This window comes from Danio rerio, chromosome 4 (genome assembly GCF_049306965.1).
Source record: "Danio rerio strain Tuebingen ecotype United States chromosome 4, GRCz12tu, whole genome shotgun sequence".
NCBI lineage: Eukaryota > Metazoa > Chordata > Actinopteri > Cypriniformes > Danionidae > Danio > Danio rerio.
Genome location: NC_133179.1, coordinates 53886363 through 53900949, shown reverse-complemented (window position 1 = coordinate 53900949; position 14587 = coordinate 53886363). Strand labels below are relative to the sequence as shown.

At 43.1% G+C, this 14587-nt stretch overlaps 1 protein-coding gene and 5 non-coding genes across 6 annotated transcripts in view; 4 read left to right on the top strand and 2 right to left on the bottom strand.

Annotated features, from left to right (window-relative positions):
• The window catches only part of zgc:174314, a 144651-nt gene that overhangs the window by 70322 nt on the left and 59742 nt on the right, over window positions 1-14587 (top strand). The window lies entirely within an intron of this gene.
• On the top strand, window positions 87-158 carry trnae-uuc (transfer RNA glutamic acid (anticodon UUC)). Its single transcript has one exon. It is a non-coding gene; the product is annotated as a tRNA-Glu (tRNA).
• Window positions 247-333, top strand: trnay-gua (transfer RNA tyrosine (anticodon GUA)). Its single transcript is given in 2 exon segments — window positions 247-283; window positions 298-333. It is a non-coding gene; the product is annotated as a tRNA-Tyr (tRNA).
• trnae-cuc (transfer RNA glutamic acid (anticodon CUC)) lies at window positions 419-490 on the bottom strand. The gene has a single exon. It is a non-coding gene; the product is annotated as a tRNA-Glu (tRNA).
• Window positions 786-858, top strand: trnar-acg (transfer RNA arginine (anticodon ACG)). The gene has a single exon. It is a non-coding gene; the product is annotated as a tRNA-Arg (tRNA).
• On the bottom strand, window positions 8079-8149 carry trnag-gcc (transfer RNA glycine (anticodon GCC)). Its single transcript has one exon. It is a non-coding gene; the product is annotated as a tRNA-Gly (tRNA).

Below are 14587 nucleotides of genomic sequence, written 5' to 3'. Positions count from 1 at the left end.
TGGCACTTGTGCAAGCGGAGCAGGGACGTGCCAGCGATCAGAATGAACTGGAGTTTGTGCCAAGACTGGGTTTCAAAAGTGGCAGATCCCATATGGTCTAGCGGTTAGGATTCCTGGTTTTCACCCAGGCGGTCCGGGTTCGACTCCCGGTATGGGAAGGCTTGAGTGCTTTTGCTTCTGTCCTTTTTGGCCAGCGGTCGGTCTGCAGCTACCTTATAGGATGTGGTTGTGGAACTACCCTGTAAGCCTTCGATAGCTCAGTTGGTAGTGCGGAGGACTGTAGGTGGGATGTTGGCAATCCTTAGGTCGCTGGTTCGACTCCGGCTCGAAGGACATCTTTTGCGCTCAGAGCCGCTTTCTTGCCTTCGCCAAGTGAGTTAACCACTCCACAAAGTTCAGCATGGAGGTGAAAAGGAAGTTCCCTGACCGGGAATCGAACCCGGGCCGCGGCGGTGAGAGCACCGAATCCTAACCACTAGACCACCAGCGAAGGTGTGCGTAAAGGTTGGCCTCAAGTCTAGCTGTGGGCCTCCACCCAGGTGTGCTGCAGCTGCTCTGACAAAAATAACTAACGTTTGCAACCTCCTCCCGGAGAAGAGAAAGTCTCAGAGCCTGGGTCACAGTTCTTCTTGGGAGGGACTGTCACATGCTCGGTGTAAGAGCATCCTATCGACACCACAACTTGCCATGACAACAAAGCAAAGCATGCTTTTAAGGAACTCCATGTTCACCGAGCCGTGTCCTCTTTCCAAGGACCATGCTAATGAGCACTGCTGATGCGGACTGGGCCAGTGGCGCAATGGATAACGCGCCTGACTACGGATCAGAAGATTCTAGGTTCGACTCCTGGCTGGCTCGTTCAGGATTTTTTTGCGTTGCTCTCAGTGCAGTGCGGTCGCGGTTTTCCCCTGCCGGAGTTGTTCGGTTCTACTCTGGAGTGAATCGAGTTTCTGGGGCCGCCAGCACAGAGCCTGTGGGGTGCTCTCCTGGGTTCAAAGGCTGCCCCAACCGCTCTCATGTCTTGGTCCCGTACATCCCTCAGGACTTCCAGAAGAAACCAGTACAGCCACTCTCCTGGGAAGACAGCAGTGACAGCTTGTAAACCAAAATGTTTGCTGTGAGGCTAAGGCGTTCTACTGCAGCACAGATACGCATTCGAAAAGCATACAATATTCAAAAACAAAGTGCCAACCTAAAACAAGATTGCAGTATAAATGACCACCTCAGACAAGTGTGAGCAACGTTTCAGTCTCTGTTATATGTACTGTTATATGAGGCAAATATGCCACACAGTGCAGACTGGGCCAGTGGCGCATACTGGCACCTGTAAGTCGTGGTTATTCTTGGTTACACCGGCCAATCACGTTCCGAGTTGGAACCAAGATTTTTTTAAATTCTTGGTCACGCTGGCCAATCACGTCCCGAGCTGGAACCAAGATTCACCCTATTCTTGGTTACGGTAGCCAATCATGTTCCGAGTTACAATGAACGCTATGGCCAATCAGAGCCCTTATACCATTCAAGATTTGTACTGTAATAACAGATTTCGTTGCAGATTAATTCGGACAACAATTGCAAACTAAGTATTTTTATAACAAGTTGGTTTAAATGAATAACCATCACAGTAACATTAATTACTACAACACGATTATTATATGATTGTTATAGATGTTGTATAACGTTATTTGGTAAGATTAACTTAGCACTCTTTTAAGTTTTACTACAAACATTTTAATGCAGTTATTATACATTACAACACTTTATATTATTATTTACTATCATAGTTACAATAATGCCCGTGCATTATTCTAACACATCAATGAATCACTCACTTATAATAAATATAAGGCTCATTTCATCAGTCACTGATTATAAACAAATATTATAATAACGCTCACATATGACTACATCACTAATCATAAACTAATCTAATAAATCAATCACAAAGCAAAAAACAATATGGATCACGCATGAATGCATCACTAATAATAAACCAATAATAGAATAATGCTCACACATTAATTCATCACTAATAATAAAGCGATAATATAAGGGTCACACATTAATGCATCTTCAATAATAAACCAATAATATAATAATGCACACGCATTAATTCATCCCTAATTATAATCCAGTAACAAAGTTAACATTAATAATCTTCTTTAATTTTCTATTTCACAGACATAGATTAAATTTAGTAACAGACTAAAATATAAGTAACTTCAATTTAAAGTAATAGTTTGATATATTGAATATGTTTGAATACAGTTGTGCCTTGTCTACTAAAGAAAGAAAATTGATTGATTTATGTTTAATACAAGCAAGGCGTTGTATTGCTTTATGCTGGAAAAATGTTAATCGCCCCTCCATTGGATTTTGGTTGAGAAACCTTATAACATGCTTGGCTCTTGAAAAGCTCACATATATAATAAGGAAAAAATCCTCTGAATTTTGTGACATCTGGGAGTTGTTTTTGAACTTTGTAAAAAACGGAGATATTGAAGAAGCTTCGGAAGTCTGAAGTTGTGGGATGTTAGTTGGTGCTTGATTTTATTTTTATTTATTTATTTATTATATTTTTTATGTGTATATGTATATGTGTAATTTATTATTTTATTTTTTAGCATTTTTCTATTATTTATTATTTTTATTTTTTTTCCTAAGCCTGTCTAGGGTAAGTTTTGGGTAATGTAAAATCTTGAAAAAACTCAATAAAGACATGTTATACAAAAGTAATAGTTTGAATGCACTGCTTTTACATGTAATAAAACAGTAGTTTTTAAAATTTAGAAAATATTTTCTTTTTGAAAATGAAAATGTTGTCTTCAAAAAAATTATGTTACATGTACATTATTACATTACAAAAGAGATAAAATAAAATTTCACTTATTCACTGTCTCAACTAGGACAAACATTGTTATTAATGATATAATTATTTTAATGATGGCAGCCTGAATCTGACAGATAGAGGCAACAAAATTAAAGGAAGCTAACAAAGGAAAGTCATACAGAAAACTGTCCCCAGAGGCAGTACTGGACAAGACAAAAAAAAAACTTAAATGAGCACCATGGAGATGGTGATTAACAGAAAACATCTGCTGGGTTTCTTTGAAATCCAGTTTGGTATATTTCGTGGCCAAACATTCAGGTGGGAGTCAGATACAGCAGGTGACTCTGAGATGACCGCTGTGGACAAACTATGACTGGGCAGACTGTTAGTCTTTACAGGATAGAGATCAGTGGACACAGCAGGAACAGAAATTAGGGAATAATTAATATTACTTGAATCAGTGTAAGGCTGTAAGGCATGCCTCCTTCTCATTCGCTTCTGATGGGTAGAAACAGCACACTTCACCTCTGTAGTATCTGTAACAAACTTAGATTCAGGTGAAGTGGCTGGAAACACAGCAGAGTCAAAAACAGGAACTTGCAGAGCAGGCTGTAACACAGGAACAGAGTTAGACAAGGCAGTGAAAGGTTTAACAGTCTTGAGGGTGATGGTAGGAGATTTAGAAGACTCAAAGTAGACCATGGTGGACTTAACCGGCTTGGGGGAAACCTTGAGAACAGCTTTCACTGACATGATGGGGTCATACAGGGATGCCGCTAGTTGAACTACCGGTTCTCTCTGTGGCCTCAGCATAGGAAAAGAACGATAGTCAGCCTCTTGACTAGACTGGGAAGGGAAGGTGGGTAGGGAGCAGTTTACGGATGCAGGTTGTGAAGGCATTCCCCACCATTGCTTTCGCAGTTCTGCCAGTCTCTCTGGAGCAACGGGGAATGGAGCAGTAAGGCTCATTCTGCTGGGTCCAGGTCTTGTTGGTCGGTTCATTCTGTCACGGTTAGAGGAAGGAGGACCCAAATGTAGAATGCAGGGCTGATAGTGGAAAAAATTCCTGAGCCTGAACTTTAACCCTGATCATCATTATTGTCAAGTGGCTCTTTTTAGATATTTCCCTATTTGCATTATGCCCCCAGTATTATTCAAGAAAACAAAGCATTTTCTTCTCAATATGTTCAGTGCCTAGATTGACATTATTAGCCCATCTTAGAACAATCACTGGAAGTAAATGCTACAGATGCTACAGCCATACCAAGACAGGTCAGTAAGTGGCAATAATAGTACTCCAAAGTACACAGGAATTGATTAACTAAAGGACATGAAAAGGACACACATTCATTTTTCTTTAACAAATTTAATTGCAAAATATGCACCATTCAACTGAAAAACCATAATAAATAAATATACTGTAAAAGACAGTATGGGATTAACAAAAAAACATTTCTCCTTCCCTTTATTTTTTCCTTTCTGAACTTAGTTTTTGGTCCAAAACATGCAAATAGTGACCACTGAACTGAAAAAACAAAATAAATAACTGTAAAAGACAGTGTGGAAAACATGTCTCCATCCCTTCATTTCTTCCTTTTTGATGAACATTGTTTTGGGTCCTCATAACCTTTTCTTTTTAACATGTTAGATGATGCTTTGGATTGATAAAAGAGAGGAAAAAACTGTGTTGTTGCAGATGATGTGGAGACTGGTGCTGAGGAGGGTTGGGGTAGTCTTCTTTTTTCCAGGGCCTGTTGACCAGAGGAGTTGGTGGCTTGTGCAGAGGTGGTGGAGGCTTTTGCAGAGGAAGTGGAGGCTTGTGCAGAGGAAGTGGAGGCTTGTGCAGAGGAGGAATGGGGTTGTCTTCTCTTTTTCAGGTGGGCTGTTGAGCAGAGGAAGTGGAGGCTTGTGCAGAGGAGGTGGTGACTTGTACAGAGGTTAAGACTGGTGCAGAGGAGGGTTGGGGTGGTCTTCTCTTTTTTAGGAGGGCCTGTTGAGCAGAGGTGGTGGTGGCTTGAGCAGAGGAGGATTGGGGTGGTCTTCTCTTTTTCAGGAGGGCCTGTTGAGCAGAGGAAGTGGAGGCTTGTGCAGAGGAGGATTTTGCTGGCCTTTTGATTTTTCTGGGCTGTTGAGCCAATTTGTTTGCCTCCTTTGAGGACAGAATCCTTGCTGCCTCACTAAGCCTTTTCTGCTTTAGTGCCTGTGCAGTCTCTTTCGTTTTCTTTAAATGTAATTGGTAGTTTTGGAATGAGGAAAGGCAGGATCGCCTTTAAGGCTGGTCAATGTTCATAGTTGAGGCTGTCCAGTCCCTGGCCTTAAGTGTGGACTTGATCACTGCGAGGCTCTCATATGTTTCCACATTAATGGAGCACCTGTCAGACTCTAGGATATCATCCATTAAATTGAATGATCCTTCCACCAAGGGGCCTGTAAAAATGGACAAAAGCGCTTTAACAAGTTTGCACAGGGTGGAATACCTCACACCTCTTTCTGCATTTTTCAAGGAAGCAACATGGCTCCACCAGTCTACATCAACTCTACAGTCCCCTTCAATGTAGTTTGGTACACGAAGAAGCATGTCCGCATCCATCTGGTAGGCCCGACATTCTTCAATCAGCTGACCAATCTCTTCTGGAGGGACAACATTTGGCAAGGCCTTTCCTAATGTAGTGAATGCTCCAACAACTGCATCGGATTGAATTAGAGACGGTGTTAGAGCAGAGAGTGATGTTAATATGATGTTATCCAGGGGAAGGTTTTTTAGCAGAAACTCTGCTGACCTCATATACCCTTCTCTGAGAGAGTCATAGATATGTCCAACCCATACCTTCCTCTCCACACGAGCTTTGTTCATTGAATTGTAGCAGAATTGTCCAACAGAGAGCCTCTGGTTTGACAGCTGCAAATCCCTGCACCGTACATCAACCTTAAGAAACTCCTTGTGACTCAGTGGAACAGTCTTTGGTCTCATAAATTTGCTCAGGAGCTCTTTAACAAGGGCCACCAATTCCACATGCAACAAATGCACCATTGGCTTTTCATGTTGAAGCTTTTTTAAAAATCTCTGAAATGTCAGAAGGACCTCTGCAAATATAAGAAAAATAAATAATTCAATTTGAGCAATTAAAACTCATGACTGGTGTGGGAAATAACTGAACAAAAGTATGATTATGTATTTAAAATACAATATATACTGTAACTAAATAATAATACAACTAAATTTATTTCCAGCAAAACATTAATTAGATCAGAACACTAGTCATACTGTCATACATATAACAGAGGGAATTACTTTTTGATATATTCCAAGATGACTGTATAACAAAACATTTTTCTTTCTGACACAATGCAAAAAATAGCCTTTGAGGTGACATCATATGTTTCTAGGTATCAAGTCTAGGTCTTGCATCCTCTGATAAATAAAAATTAGATTAGACTCTGTAATGAGACTACAGAGATGGCTTTTGAATATGTTACTCACTTTCATGTACAGGAGTAAATTATAGGAAACTGTTACCTTGATACATAGTTCTTCACAACATAGTTCTTCACACAGTACTTAAATGTTGATCATATTCTCATTAATTTGGTTATTGTTGCTGTAGAAAAGACCTGACTGTTTCATTGTATCATGACTTAGGTAATTTGTTAGATCAGGTGCTAGTGGACTACAAACACTAAAAACACAAAAATATTTAACCAATACAACATCAAGTTCAAGTTGCATTAAGTTTGCCTAGTCATACAAAAGATACCTCTGTATAAGTCAATCAAGACTTAGAGATGCACAGAGATGCGATCTTTTCGGTCTTGGTTAACTTGTGTTCCCGTCCGGGACGCTGCTGCCTGCTCTTTCTGAAGAACTACTATTCTGGCCTTTTCCTCAGTTGTGAGGTCATGCCGCTCAAAAACCTGATTAAGAAGCCTTCTGTAGTACACACACACACACACACACACACACACACACACACACACACACACATATATATATATATATATATATATATATATATATATATATATATATATATATATAGCCTATTACCTTGATATGCTGATAATTTGCTATTTTCCTAACACCTACCATAACCATTTAAAAAAAAGATCTCAAAAGATGTTGCATCATTAGGCCTCCTGTACATTCCATAATGAGCTTAATCTAACTAAACTAAATAACAAACATTAAATACATCACACCTGTTATTATTAAAAAGAGTTTTATTAGGCCTACCTGTATTTGTGTTCCTCATTTGGGTCCAGGACATGATAGTAGTGCACCACGAGTACATCCAGTAGTTCATTCATTCTACTGCAGACTTCAAGCATCTGAATGAATCGGTTACTAATGGGCCTTATCAAGCTCTTGGGGGGGGGAGATGGAGTAAACTCTGAAATTGTGCAAAAATCTCCTTCTGCTTGGGGGACTTCTCTATGTCATTATAAACATCAGAGCAAAAATCTTCCACCTCTGATTGAAATGGGCTCATGAGAGCCTTAGCCGCATTTGACACCATATGGACAGTGTCTCCCAAAATGTCCAACAGATTGGGGTTCTCCTTTCTAGCTAGGGTCTCAAGCCCCAACTTCTTCCCCCTCATCACTGCGCAATTGTCTAGTAGCATACTGGTGACCTGCCTCCACTTTAGCCCATATGAGTGCAGGACGTCATTTAGTTCCAGCATCAAAGCTGAGGCATTCGCAATATTTACTTTTTTGCTGGCAAGATGCTGTGTTTTCACACTGCCTGCATCCTCGTCATAAAATCGGACCAGGACATTAAGAATTTTATCCATACTTTTGTCCGTGGCCTCGTCAATGTTGACTGAAAACATGCCATTCTTAAGCTTCTCAGACAGACGTTTTTTTTTAAACTCTGGCAAGATGCCGTGTGTAAGAAGATAGCTTGCGTGCTGCCTGGAGACAGACAGATGCACCAAGGCGGGTCTATCCTCCGCTAATTTCTTACATAATGTGACGAGTGGGTGGGCGATAGTAAATGACAAGTCAAGCTCAGCAATGAAGGAGCACTGCAAGGATTAATGCAAGGCTGTTACCCAGAGCTGGAAGAGTAGCTACACAAAACAGCAATTGTAATGGACGGGAATCGGACCACGGTCTTCTGTGTGGCAGGCAAGAAATCTACCACTGAAGCAACAATGCTGATATGCTTATACTGCAGCCCTAGTGGGGTGTGATTGCTGCAAGGCTGATACCGAAAGCTGGAAGAGTAGCAACACAAAACAGGAATTGCATTGGCCGGGAATCGAATCCGGGTCTCCCGCGTGGCAGGCGAGAATTCTACCACTGAACCACCAATGCTGACCCATGTTCTTCCTTGCCTTTGTGTGTGTGAGTGCTAAAAGGCCGTCAACCAGAGCTGAAAAAGGAGCAACACAAAACTGCACTTGTATTAGGGAGGAAGCGACTCAAGGTCTACCGCGTGGCAGGCGAGAATTCTACAACTAAACCACCAATGCTGACATGGTTTTATTGCAGCCCTAGTGGGGTGTGATTGCTGCAAGGCTGTTACCCAGCGCTGGAAGAGTAGCAACCAAAATCAGAAGGTGCATTGGCCGGGAATCGGAGCCGGGTCTCCCGCGTGGCAGGCGAGAATTCTACCACTGAACGAACAATGCTGACCAATGTTGTTCCTTGCTTTTATGTTGTGTGAGTGCTAAAAGGCCATCAACTAGAGCTGCAACAGGAGCCACTCAAAACAGCACATGTATTAGCCCGGAATCGACTCAAGGTCTCCGGCGTGGCAGGCGAAAATTCTACCAATGAACCACCAATGCTGATATGCTTACTCTGCAGCCCTAGTGGGGTGTGATTGATGCAAAGCTGTTAACCAGAACTGGAAGAGTAGTAACACAAAACAGGAATTGCATTGGCTGGGAATCGGATCCGGGTCTCCCACGTGGCAGGCAAGAATTCTACCACTAAACCACCAATGCTGAAATGCTTAGTCTACAGCCGTAGTGGGGTGTGATTGATGCAAAGCTGTTACCCAGAGCTGGAAGAGTAGCTACACAAAACAGGAATTGTAATGGATGGGAATTGGACCAGGGTCTTCTGTGTGACAGGCAAGAAATCTACCACTGAACTACAAATACTGATATGCTTATACTGCGCCCCTAGTGGGGTGTGGTTGATGCAAGGCTGTTATCCAGAGCTGGAAGAGTAGCAACGCAAAACTGTAATTGCATTGGCCGGGAATCAGACCCGGGTCTTCCGCGTGGCAGGTGAGAAATCTACCACTGAACCACCAATGCTGATATCCTTATACTACTGTCCTAGTGGGGTGTGATTGCTGCAAAGCTGTTACCTAGAGCTGGAAGAGTAGCAACACAAAACAGGAATTGCATTGGCCAAGAATCGGACCTGGGTCTCCTGCATGGCAGGCGAGAATTCTACCACTGAGCCACCAATGCTGACCGATGTTACTTTTTGCCTTTGTGTTGTGTGAGTGCTAAAAGGCTGTCAACCAGAGCTGAAAAAGGAGCCACTCAAAACTGCACTTGTATTAGCCCGGAAGCGACTTAAGGTCTACCGCATGGCAGGCGAGAGTTCTACCACTGAACCACCAATGCTGATATGGTTTTACTGCAACCCTAGTGGGGTGTGATTGCTGCAAGGCTGTTACCCAGAGCTGGAAGAGTAGCAACACAAAACAGGGATTGCATTGGTCGGGAATCAGACCCGGGTCTCCCACGTGGCAGGCGAGAATTCTACCACTGAGCCACCAATGCTTATTGATAAAGTTTTTTGCCTTTGTAGTGTGTGAGTGCTAAAAGGCCGTCAACCAGAGCTGAAAAAGGAGCCACACAAAACCGCACTTGTATTAGCCAGGAATCAACTCTTTGTCCACCGCGTGGCAGGCGAGAATTCTACCACTGAACCACCAATGCTGAAATGGTTTTACTACAGCCCTAGTGGGGTGTGATTGCTGCAAGGCTGATATCCAGAGCTGGAAGAGTAGCAACACAAAACAGGATTTTCATTGGCCGGGAATCTGACCCGGGTCTCCCGCGTGGCAGGCGAGAACTCTACCACTGAGCCACCAATGCTGACCTATGTTCTTCCCTGCCTTTGTGTTGTGTGAGTGCTAAAAAGACGTCAACCAGAGCTGAAAGAGGAGCCACACAAAACCGCACTTGTATTAGTCGGGAATAGACTCAAGGTCTCCAGCGTAGCAGGCGAGAATTCTACCACTGAACCACCAATACTGATATGCTTATACTGCGCCCCTAGTGGAGTGTGATTGCTGCAAGGCTGTTACACAGAGCTGGAAGAGTAGTAATACAAAACAGGAATTGCATTGGCCGGGAATCGGACCCTGGTCTCCTGCGTGGCTGGCAAGAAATCTACCACTGAACCACCAATGCTGAAATGCTTGTTCTGCAGCCCTAGTGGGGTGTGATTAATGCAAGGCTGTTACTCAGAGCTGGAAGAGTAGCTACACAAAACAGGAATTGTAATGGACGGGAATTGGACCATGGTCTTCTGTGTGGCAGGCAAATAATCTACCACTGAACCAATAATGCTGATATGCTTATACAGCAGCCCTAGTGGGGTGTGATTGATACAAGGCTGTTACCCAGAGCTGGAAGAGTAGCAACACAAAACAGGAATTGCATTGGCCGGGAATAGGACCCGGGTCTCCCGCATGGCAGGCGAGAATTCTACCACTGAACCACCAATGCTGACGCATGTTCTCCCTTGCCTTTGTGCTGTATGAGTGCTAAAAGGCTGTCAACCAGAGCTGAAAAAGGAGCCATTCAAAATTGCACTTGTATTAGCCAGGAAGCGACTCAAGGTCTACCGCGTGGCAGGTGAGAATTCTACAACTAAACCACCAATGCTGATATGGTTTTACTGCAGCCCTAGTGAGTTGTGATTGCTGCAAGGCTGTTACCCAGTGCTGGAAGAGTAGCAACCAAAATGAGAAGGTGCATTGGCCGGGAATTGGACCTGGGTCTCCCGCGTGGCAGGCAAGAATTCTACCACTGAACGACCAATGCTGACCCATGTTGCTCCTTGCCTTTGTGTTGTGTGAGTGCTAAAAGGCCATCAACCAGAGCTGAAAAAGGAGCCACTCAAAACCGCACATGTTTTAGCCAGGAATCGACTCTAGGTCTCCCACGTGGCAGGCGAGCATTCTACCACTGAACCACCAATGCTGATATGCTTATACTGCAGCCCTAGTGGGGTGTGATTGATGCAAAGCTGTTACCCAGAGCTGGAAGAGTAGTAACACAAAATAGGAATTACATTGCCCAGGAATCGGACCCGGGTCTCCCGTGTGGCAGGCGAGAATTCTATCACTGAACCAGCAATGCTGACCAATGCTTTTTCTTGCCTTTGTTTTGTGTGAGTGCTAAAAGGCCGTCAACCAGAGCTGAAACAGGAGCCACACAAAAACGCACTTGTATTAGCCGGGGATCGCCTCAAGTTCTCCCGCATAGCAGGTAAGAAATCTACCACTGAACCACCAATACAGATATGCTTATACTGCTCCCCTAGTGGGGTGTGATTGCTGCAAAGCTGTTACCCAGAGCTGGAAGAGTAGCAACACAAAACAGGAATTGCATTGGCCGGGAATCGGACCTGGGTCTCCCACATGGCAGGCGAGAATTTCACCACTGAGCCACCAATGCTTACTGATATGGTATTTTGCCTTTGTAGTGTGTGAGTGCTAAAAGGCCGTCAACCAGAGCTGAAAAAGGAGCCACACAAAACCGCACTTGTATTAGCCGAGAATCGACTCTAGGTCTACCATGTGGCAGGCGAGAATTCTACCACTGAACCACGAATGCTGATAAGCTTTTACTGCAGCCCTAGTGGGGTGTGATTGCTGCAAGGCTGTTACCCAGAGCTGGAAGAGTAGCAACACAAAAAAGGAATTGCATTGGCTGGGAATCGGACACGGGTCTCCGGCATGGCAGGGTAGAATTCTACCACTGAACCACCAATGCTGATATGCTTATGGTGCTGCCCTAGCGGGGTGTGATTGCTGCAAGGCTGTTACCAAGAGCTGGAAGAGTAGCAACACAAGAAAGGAATTGCATTGGACAGAAATCGGCCTCGGGTCGCCCGCAAGGCAGGCAAGAATTCTACCACTGAACCACTAATGCTGACCCATGTTCTTCCTTGCTTTTGTGTTGTGTGAGTGCTTAAAGGCCGTCAACCAGAGCTAGAAGAGGAGCCACACAAAACAGCAATTGCATTAGCAGGGAATCGAACCCAGGTCTCCCACATGGCAGGCAAGATTTCTACCAAAATCACCAATGTTGATATGGTTATGCTACTGCCCTAGTGGGGTGTGATTGCTGCAAGGCTGTTAGCCTTCCAGCTGAAAGAGTAGCAACACAAAACAAGAATTGCATTGGTCGGGAATCAGACACAGGTCTCCTGCATGGCAGGCGAGAATTCTACCACTGAACCACCAATACTGACCAATGTAGTTTCTTGGCTTTGTGTTGTGTGGCTGCCACAAGGCTGTTACTTGCAGCTGGAAGAGTAGCAACACAAACGAGCAACTGCATTGGCCAGGAATCGGACCTGGGTTTCCCGCCTGGCAGGGGAGAATTCTTCCACTGAACCTCCAATCCTGAAACACATGCTCTCCTGCTGAAGGATTCGGATTTCTGCTTTCCAATTCGTCTTATCATGGACCAACGTTTATCCTTTTCTCATTATCTTGTTTCTCATGATTTTTTTTTATTAAATATAATTATTTCATCATTTGAATGAGTATTTAACTGTGAAATTATTTTAATTAATGAATAAGGTAACACATTGCTTAATATAAGAATGTTCAGTGCATTTGCCTGTCTCTTTATAACTATTATCAGAATCCACCAAACTAGGTCAGAGGTCACGGAGACCTTAAAGGGCCATGAAACCCCCTCGTTTCAGCAGGGTGTTTTCACACCTCTACTTTGGAAAAAGTCAGAAAAGTGGGCGTGTCCAGCTCTGTTTAGGGGGGAGTGTCGGAGGAAGAAAAGCGGCTTGGTATGGGAGTGTCTATTTGGGCGCGCTGAATTTCAGAGTCAAAACACACACCCACAGCGGACAATGTGACTGTGTTTACATGGACATCTGTAGTCGAATTATTTGCCAAATTATTAAATGGTGGACTTTAACTGCAGTTTGGCTCTTTCATTCAGGGAATTCATTCATGTCCCTCGCGACAAACGAGATATTTGATTCGAGGAACTGCTCTAAGCGTGTATTCGTCATGCAATGTTTGATACCGCACGGCGAATGAGAGAAAAAAAAACTCTGCATTTCCCGGAAACTTAGATGCACACGACAGGTAGGGTCAGAAAACCGCGTGTCTTATTCCGGTCACACAATCCAACACGAGGTTAGTTTGGTTGTAACTGTTAGTGCTAACTTGTTTACACTCGGTGCAATAGTTTGTTTGATACGAATAAAATACGAACTGAATAAACAAAGAGCGCTGGTCGCTCACTTACCAAATCTGTAGAGACAGGACAATCACCAGCAACTAGAGCTGCGTCTTTATTTAGAGGAGACTAACGTTACAAGCGAATCCGGTGCCTGCAAATCCGGCTGTGTCCGCATACGCTGTTAGCGGATACGCTTCGTGGAGGGGGAACTGGAATTCCAGAAGGGAACAGAATCGACTGCTACTCCGGATCTCAGCGTTAGCAGATCAGAACAGCTCTCAGGTAAACAATAATCCTCCTTAGACACTTATATTATTGTCGCGCGTCGCGTACACTTAATCCACACGAGTCTGCACTCTCACAGAGAGAAAATGAAAACGAAACTTAACTGCAGCAAACTATAAAAGCAACACTTCACGCTTGTTTTGCCAACACAACGTGGCGTCTTTGTCGTCTACACTCTGACAGTAATGAATATTAATGAAGTTGCACAATAGAGCGCGCTGATTGGTTTGAACCAAGCCTTACTCATGCATTAATGCATCACACTGTAAGACGTAATAAGACTCACTCAGGCACAGACGCCCAGTCTGCACGCTGGAATACAACGCTATTATGTCATGACCGTGACGCAGCTTCAAAAATTAGTTTCAAACCGGAAGTACGAATTTGCTTGAAATAACGCAAAAACAACCAATTTACACTTTTTAGTGAAATATAAGTGTCCTAATAGTGTTTTTAGCAGTGTGGGACACATATACGACTGTCAACAGCTCAAAAAATGTGTTTTGGTGTTTTGTGACCCTTTAAGTGGAACTGAGGGCTGAGGACTGGAATCAACTGTTTCTATTGTTATTTCTATGATTTAATACCGTCTAAAATGTCTAAAGTGATTTTGCTGGTTTTACGGTTAATTCTTTTAAAGTAATTCTACTTTTTATTCAAGATAGACTATGACTATGATAAGAATATAACTGCCTGAATGTAGACTATACCAATTTTTAACCAGTTTTCATAAAGATGGCTGAGACTACACTCAGCCTTGAATAAGTAACAGATTATACTTTAAGTGTGTGTGTTCTATTTGACTGTTGATCCGTTTCACAGGTCTGGAGTCAGCTTTAATCAGTCTAAGGGATGTCTGACGTTTATGCTTAAACGTGCAGTAGGTGATTATCTTCAGAAACTGAATTTCTGAAGACAATCACTAATTTTTGTTCTGGTTAAAAGTCTCTTCACTGTCCAATAGTAATGATTACAGTAAATGATGTAAATGTGTTTATATGTATTTTTATATTCTGGGTAAAGCATAAAACAAAAAAATGTTAATCCAATTAAATAG